General features: G+C 54.4%; 1 protein-coding gene across 4 annotated transcripts in view; it reads right to left on the bottom strand.

The window, feature by feature from the left end:
* The window catches only part of TRAF3IP1 (TRAF3 interacting protein 1), a 91154-nt gene that overhangs the window by 4036 nt on the left and 78962 nt on the right, over positions 1 to 8156 (bottom strand). The window lies entirely within an intron of this gene.

Below are 8156 nucleotides of genomic sequence, written 5' to 3'. Positions count from 1 at the left end.
CAGGCTCCGGACGCGCAGGCTCAGCGGCCATGGCTCACGGGCCCAGCCGCTCCGCGGCACGTGGGATCCTCCCGGACCGGGGCAAGAACCGGGTTCCCCTGCCTCGGCAGGCGGATTCTCAACCACTGCGCCACCAGGGAAGCCCATGTGTACTTCCTTCTTGATGCTGTTTTCTAACTGAACAAAAATTAAGTAAGCAGGAAACCAAAACAATGAATGTCATTGGGACAAAAGTAACAGTAGCTGTGTGGGTGGAGCACAAGGAAAACCCCCAGCACCCACCTTTTGGTCCCCTGGGTGTTGATCCAGCCACTCAAGCAGGATCGATGGCAGGGCACTGGGTGGTCAGAGAAGGACACGAGACCCCCGCTTCCATCCTCTGCCTTCCCAGGTGAGGGGAGCCACCGGCGGGACCCCTGGAGTTGATGAGGCCAGCTCTGCTCTGTCTGCAATGTCCCCCAAGTCCTCTGGCTCTTCTCTCATCCTGGAGCCCCGGCCGGCCGTGCCAGAGCCCGGGGAGCACCTCAGTACCCCAGAGCCTGCTAAATCAAGGGGACTCGAAGCTTTCAGGAGGCCCTCCAGCCCCCAGTCAGAACCAGAGGTCCAAACGGAAGACGTCTCCTCCCCTGATCGGGGGGAAGGGAATTACACATATCAACAACGAGACGATACATAATAATACATTCTCAAAATATTAGTGGTATAACCATGGGTAGCACACAACTTACAAACAATAAGGGATGCAATACTCATTATAAATCCCACGGGGGCGATAATCGATTCTCACAGAATTGCTTTGGTGGGTTTTTGCTGAACCCTCGTGTTCACAGTCAACCCACGGCTGTAACTGACCGACAAGCGTAGTTCTGACCTGAACGTGGGTTAACGTTTCCATTTATTTTAACAAGTAAGAGGGAAGAAATACAATTCCTGCAGAGGAACTTCGCCTGTTTGGCAATGACAGGAGCGATGACTCTGCTGAACTGAATAGTCATTTTTGAACGCTGGAGTGGATTGCCTCCGTTTTTCGTGCTACTCGCCACGTAACGGCTACAGATACACGCATACTTTATCATCACTCTCCCTCTATCAGAGTTGCCAGCTTCCATGGTGTAAATACTTCAACCTTGGCCAAAAGGGACTTAACTGAATTTGGATTCAGGGAGAGATGCAACACACAGTAGTCCACCGTACAGAGAGCCCCAAAGGCAGAGATGAGAGTAGAAAGTGATAAAATAATTAAGAAGCGATGAGTTTTCAGTATCCACTCCTTTTGGTTTTTAACACAACAGCTCACAGAGTTCCGGAAAGTTTAACAATCGCCTGTACAGGCAGCTCCAGCTCACCGTGCACCCCTCGACCTGTGCTCTGGCCCCCGGGGTGCCAGCGTCTGGGGCATGTGGCCCTGGAGGTCTGGCGGTGCCCCTCAGGCAGGGCCCTGCAAGGCTCCTCCTGGCGGGACGACGAGGGGCACGCTCACCCCAGAGACAATTCTTCTCTTTATAAACTGTGACCTTTTCATTCCGTTGCTAAGGAGTCTAATAAGAGTTTTATTTTAAAACCACAAATGGTTGTTTTGGCAGCTGTAAAAATAGGGGAAATACTGAGATGGGTGTGCAGTTTTACAGGCGATAGGAGGAAGTCTTGTGGAGGGCTGGAGGCTGGTCCACAAGCCCTGCCCGCGGGGTTGTGCTGGCAGCAGGACACAGAAGCCACTGCTAAGGGGACAGCTTCCTCCCACGGCACTGCGGGCTGCAAGAGGCACGTCCACGCGCTGATATGAGGTTCTGATTTTGCATCCATCTGAACGAGCTTAACGCCTGCCTAAAAGCCACGGTTTAAGAGCTTCTATTTGCAAGTTCTATTTTTAAATGCATCCGGGTGTTTGTACTGAAACTGCCCCAAAGACGCTTTCCTTCAGGACCATAATCCCTGGAAATGGAAAACCCACCGGAAGAATGCAGCTCTGCTCCACTCCCTGGGTGCATCCGGGCAAAGTGAGGAGTGAGGTCACCTTCGAGGTGGGTCCAGCCACACTGGGGACGGGACGGGCGTGAGTCCCAGCGGCCAGGCAGCACTCAGGCCACACGACGGTCCGTGGCACATGTGCCCTTGTGGGCCCTTCTTTCACAAAAAATTTTAAAAGTTCTATTTTACAACCACATTGTTATAAAGGCAGATGTATTAATATTATATATTCAAACATTTACTCTGACCCCAAAGTTAATTTTTTTATTATAAAAAGTTACAACACTTTCCCGGGCCCCTCAAAGCGCTGCACCTGCTGTGCCCGGTGGGTTGGTGGGTCCTGCCAACGCGCCCAGTGGCTGTGGCCCTCGGGCTGATGGGCCAGGTATCAAGGTCCTGGCTCAGGTGTGCAGTTTGAGACGGGCAGGGGGTGACCGTCACCCTACAGACTCAGGCGGGGAGGAGTCCTTGCTGGGGCACCAGCCAAAACAAACAGGGGCTTTTAAGAAATCAGTGACTTGCCCTTTCTTAGCTGTGTGCTCCCCCAGATGACAGAACAAGGAACCCAGCCCGGGGACCAGCAAGCAATGTGTTCTCAGCCCAAAGGCCAGCAGCCCTGGACCCGGCCTCACGCTCTTCAACTCAGCCCAGGTTTGCTCACCCCGAAGGCAGCTGGACAACATGCCTGGGGCTTAGACCTGGCAGAGGCCCGAGACTTGCTATCACAGCCTCGGTTTTCTCATCTGTAAAATGGGTAGCTAAGGCCTGACTCCCAGCCCCAGAGAGGCTCACGTGAGAAGGGGGGAGGGAAAGATCTTTGTAAACAATTCCATGCCAGGAGGGCTCTTGCTTTTTCCCCGTAGCTCTAACAAAAGAGCAGAAGGGGCTTCCCTGACAGAGGGAATTCCAGGCCCTGACCAAGGTGCCAAGCCCTGGAACCCCGCAGGGCAGCTACAGCCAACCTGGAGAGCCAGTGCCAGGCACGCGATCGCAGAGGACAACTTTCCCCGGGGTTTAAATGAAAACTTTGGAACACCCTGGAAGGGTCTCAGGCTGCCTGAAAGTGAAATAGAAAAATTAGCAAATGCTCTCGTCCCAATCGGTCTCTGTCCTGAGAGGCACATCCCCCTGAAGCTGCCTGCCCGTCGCCCCCAGTTTCCAGGGGCCGTGATGAAACCTCCTGAAAGACGGTTTGTATTCGGGAGAGAACGATGACATCCACCCCTGGCTGGAGGAGGGCAAGGCGAGGCCTCTCCCGGCAAACTCTGAGCAGCGGAGGGGAATGGAGGCTGCAGGTCCCTCAGGGGGGCAGGAAGCACAGGCGGGCTCAGCCTGCAGGGGCTTCTGAAGGCCACCTCTGCTGACTTGGCAGAGCCGGCGGCTACAGCAGGGAGGAGGGCGGCTGGAGATCTGGGCTAGTGGGATGGGTCACTCCTTGTGGTGGGCAAGGCCTGAAGAAGCAGAGGGGAGCCTCCAGCAAAACCCCCAAGGCATCCCTGGGGAGTGGTCAACCAGCCTCTGCTTGCACATCTCCTGAGACCACACCACCTACGGACCGCTCCATCTGAATGGAGACGTAGTCCTTACACAGGGCCAAGGCCATTTCCCTATATTTCGCATCCACAGGTCAGTGCTAGGGCCACAGAGAACCTTTTATTTGAAGGTTCCTCCACCCACCAGACCTTTTATCTGAAGACAGTGGTCATCTCCCTGCTCCAGCTTTTTCTTCAGTCAGCAAAGTATTCCTGTTTTTAATTTTGAGAAGTACTTCCAGAACACCCTCGAAAAATACTGACCGACTTACACACCACATCCTCAACCACACCATGCATTATTCATCTTTCTAACCTCTGCCAGCTGAAAACTTGTGCCAGTGTGATGCTGACATTACATTACGTGACTACTAGTCGATACTTATATAGCCCGTACTACGTGCCAATTACTGATCTTTGTACTTTATAACCAGTAACATATTTATCCTCTGACAACAAACTATGAAGCCGGGGCCATGTGGATTAACCCAATCAAACACATGGGCAAGTGAGGCAAAAGTTTAGGCCATTTGCCCAAAGTCACCAGCTAACAAAGGAGCCCTCCACAGGCTGAGGGCTGGGCGCCCTGACCTGCTGGGGTCTGAACCCGAGTCACTCTCTCCGGCCTGGACTCCCAAGCTCTCGGCCCCTTTATCCCTTGATGATAAGGCCAAACGTTGGTTTCTGGCTCCTTCCAGGAATTGGAATTCATGCCAGAATTCCATGAATGGACTGCCTATTTTGTCACTTCCTTCCATCATTCAACTGGGCCGTAAGTATTTTTCTTATTAATGAGAAAGCCTTTGCCTCTTATGAATATTAACTCTTTGTTAGAGACATTGCAAATATTTCTCCCAGTGAGTCATTTTTCACTTTTGCTTGGCTATATAGAAATTTTTATTTCTTATAGAGCCAAGTATATATAGTTTTTTTCACTTAAGCCTTCTGAAAATGTCTTTTTTAGGAAGTTCTTCTTCACCTTAAAATATGTCTAGCACTTAGCACCCTCTCTTCTAAGTGCTTTATTCCGATACATTACACTGCCTCTCACAAAACAGAACTATTATAAATAACAAATTTATTAATAGTATAATAAATATATCAATAAATTATATAAACATATTTATACATACTGTAAATATAAAATATTCTCCAATTATTTTCTTCCGGTATTCTCATATGTTATTTATTTATTATTTCTGGCTGCGTTGGGTCTTCGTTTCTGTGCGAGGGCTTTCTCTAGCTGTGGCAAGCGGGGGCCACTCTTCATCGCGGTGCGCGGGCCTCTCACTGTCGCGGGCTCTCTTGTTGCGGAGCACAGGCTCCAGACGCACAGGCTCAGTAGTTGTGGCGCACGGGCTTAGTTGCTCCGCGGCCTGTGGGATCCTCCCAGACCAGGGCTCGAACCCGTGTCCTCTGCATCGGCAGGCAGATTCTCAACCCCTGCGCCACCAGGGAAGCCGTCTCATATGTTTTGAACTGTTTAATTTCTTGGAATTTATTTTTGTATGTAATAGTTTTGCCGTATGGAAAACCACACGTTCCAATGCCATTTATGTGGACAACAATCTGAAATACTTCTGCTTTGAAGTTCCACATTATCAGAAATCAAAATTCCTAGATTTACGTGTCTGGTGGGGGGGGGTTCCTGTGCTATTTCAGTGATTCATATTTTCCTACACCGGCACCACTCTGTTACAATGACTAGAGCCTCATTGTATGTGATCAGCTTACATTTCTTCAATAACGTCACCGGGATTTTAATTTTTACTGTTCAATTTCCAGAATTCGGGGAGAAAGGTCAGCTTGCGTCCCTGAGGCCTGCACCCCGCCCACGGCCTGCAGCCACCGGGCACGCAGACTCGCCGCAGACTCGCCGTTTCCCTGGCCCTTCCCCGTGCCGTGGCCTTGCCCACCCTCCTGGGCACCGCTCCCCCTCCTCCACCTCCGGGCAGAGGGAGCTAAGGGTCCACACAGCAGAGCTGGACCAGGGCAGCCCACCGTCCTGGCTGGAGTGCAGCCCCGTGTCGGGGTGTCCCCCACTCACCCTCGGCCTCCTGTCCTGCGGGGAGCCGGCAGCCGGCGCCCCTGGTCCCGCCCCTCCACGCGCCCTGTGGCTCGCGACCGGGACGACAGCCGGAGCCCCGGGGAGACCTGTGCCCACCCAGCTCCGTCCGTCTGTCCCCTGGGCAGGGTGGGCACGTCTGCACTCAGGAAGCTGGGAGTCTGGGAGGGCCGGGCTGGCCCCTCACCGCTTTATGAAGGCAGCGCCTCCCAGAACCGTCAGGGCCCTCAGCCCCAAGGGGCCCCATGCCCGGCTTTGGGACCATACCGCTCCCCGGTGCCACCAGCCAGGAGGCCCGAGTCCCCTCGGTGGCCACAGGCCGAGGCAAAGCTGCACCTTTGGTGTCCAGCTCTGGGTGTCCTCAGGCCAAGGCCTGGGCAGGCCTTTCCTAAGACCTCAGCTCAGAACACAGTCCGGTCTCTCACAGGAAAACGCTCGGAGCCAGCGATCCAAACACGGAGGAGGGACCGTCCTGGACTGAACTGTGCGTCTGCGGCACGTTCTCTCCTCGAGCCAGGAAGGAGACGTGCCACCCTCCAGCAAGATGGGGACACGGCCCACCTGCCCTGAAGGATGAAGGGGCTGAGCAGGTGCCCCCGGGAGCCCCCGTGTGAGCCGGAGCGCTCTTGAGAAGCCCCCTGATGCTGAGGGGTCGCGGCGACCCCATCCACAGGCATCTACAGCTCAGAGATGGTGTGCGGGGACATCCAGGCCACACAGCCTCCAAATCCCGAGCTCTCCCCAGGCCACTGGCCTCCTTCCTTCCCACCACGTCTGCCTTTGCCTGTGGGGTTTAAGGGAAAGAAAAGCATCTGTCACCAGAGGAGACCACCTCGGCAAGGGCAGAATTCACCCGGAGAGGTGGGGTCCGGCAGGGAGAGGGACCTGCGCTCCCCCGTGGGGCACCTTGGTCCTTCTCTGCCGGCAGAGGAGAGACATGGCTCAAGCCCTGGTCGGGGGCTGGGGGAAAGGTCCAGGGGTCATGGGGGGCGCATCCCGTCCGTAACCCGGGCGGCCAGTGAGACGTGCCCCCAGCCAGCATGCCACCCTCAGGCCTCAGCTACCGACCCGCCTGCCCCTTACTGTTGATGATGAACCTTGCTTGGGCTTTGAAACACTGTGGCGCGATCCATGGACACGACAGAGACCAGTGATGGCAGCAAGCCACTATCTGGCCCGACCTTTGATTTTTCAGGTCCATCGGGGGCTTTCAGTCTACAGTTCAGAGCAAGACCCAGGAACCAGCCCCCAGGACCGGCAGAGGAGGACGTCTTGCTCCACTTGGGAAAAAGGCTGCACAAGCCTGAGACTTTCCTTGAGCTGGGAGCTGAGGCCACAGGACAAGCACCTGGCACAGAACCCAAAAGAGGGCAGAGCCCAACCCAGAAGGGAGAAAGCCTGGAGCCCGGGGCCACCCTCCTGCGGGTGTTCTCCACAACCTCCCAGAAGACGCTGGACAGCTTTTCACCATGTATCCCTCGCAGTGTAGACCTGGGAAAGAGAGCAGCAGCCACTGGAGGGGCGACACCTCCTACTGGAACCTTCTCCCCCTCCCCCTCCACGGGGCAGCGACAAGCACTGTCCGCTTCAGGGCACTGCAGGCAGGGAAGTGTACTGGGTCCAGAGCTGCAGCCCGGGGCGGGCAGGAGTGCTGAGGGGCCGCACCCCAGGGACAGAGAACCACAGAGGACTGGGGTTAACCGAACAGAGGGCGCCCCTGCGGCCCCGAAAGCCAGGCCACAAGCGTCTGGCAACAGGAAATCCCTGGATAATGAATATGTAACACAACTAATTGATAGAGCAAAAGAATAATCCATCCTGATCAGGCAGGATTTGATCTATGACTGTGAGGATATTCTGACACCAGATGACCTAGGACATCACATCACCAGGCCAAAGGAGAAAAAGATACACTCCCCCTAACAGAAAAGAACGATTCAACACCCATTCGTGTCGATCACTCTCTGTGAGCCGGGAATAGGACGTGTTTCCAACGTGATAAAAGTGCCTTAAAGCAGCGGTCAACGTTGCTCTGAACAGCAGCGTTGGAGGGACCATCCGTCACGTCGGTGACAAAATGAGGATGATGAGCATCTTCTTTGTTCAGCGTCACTTCGGGTGAAAGGCAAAGTGGAAAATAATATTTACAACGTAAGACACAAAGGGCTTCTGGAAACAAAGCAGAAGAAAAAGGCCAAGAGTCCACCAGAATCAAGGGCAGCTGATCAGAAGACTCAGTTCACAGAAAGCAACCAGTCCTTAAACACACCGCAAGATGCTCGAACCCATTCGAAATAAGAGAAGTGCAAATTAAACCTCACCGAGATCCTCTTTCTCACCTGTCAGAGCAACAAAAGGCCAAACGTGGGCTTCCCTGGTGGCGCAGCGGTTGAGAGTCCGCCTGCCGATGCAGGGGACGCGGGTTCGCGCCCCGGTCCGGGAAGATCCCACGTGCCGCGGAGCGGCTGAGCCCGTGAGCCGTGGCCGCTGAGCCTGCGCGTCCGGAACCCGTGCTCCGCAACGGGAGAGGCCACAACGGTGAGAGGCCCGCGTACCGCAAAAAAAAAAAAAAAAAAAAAAAAAAAAAAGGC

The sequence above is a fragment of the Physeter macrocephalus genome, chromosome 2 (assembly GCF_002837175.3).
Source record: "Physeter macrocephalus isolate SW-GA chromosome 2, ASM283717v5, whole genome shotgun sequence".
Lineage (NCBI taxonomy): Eukaryota > Metazoa > Chordata > Mammalia > Artiodactyla > Physeteridae > Physeter > Physeter macrocephalus.
Note: the sequence above shows the minus strand (reverse complement) of the source record. Positions and strands in the feature narration are given on the sequence as shown.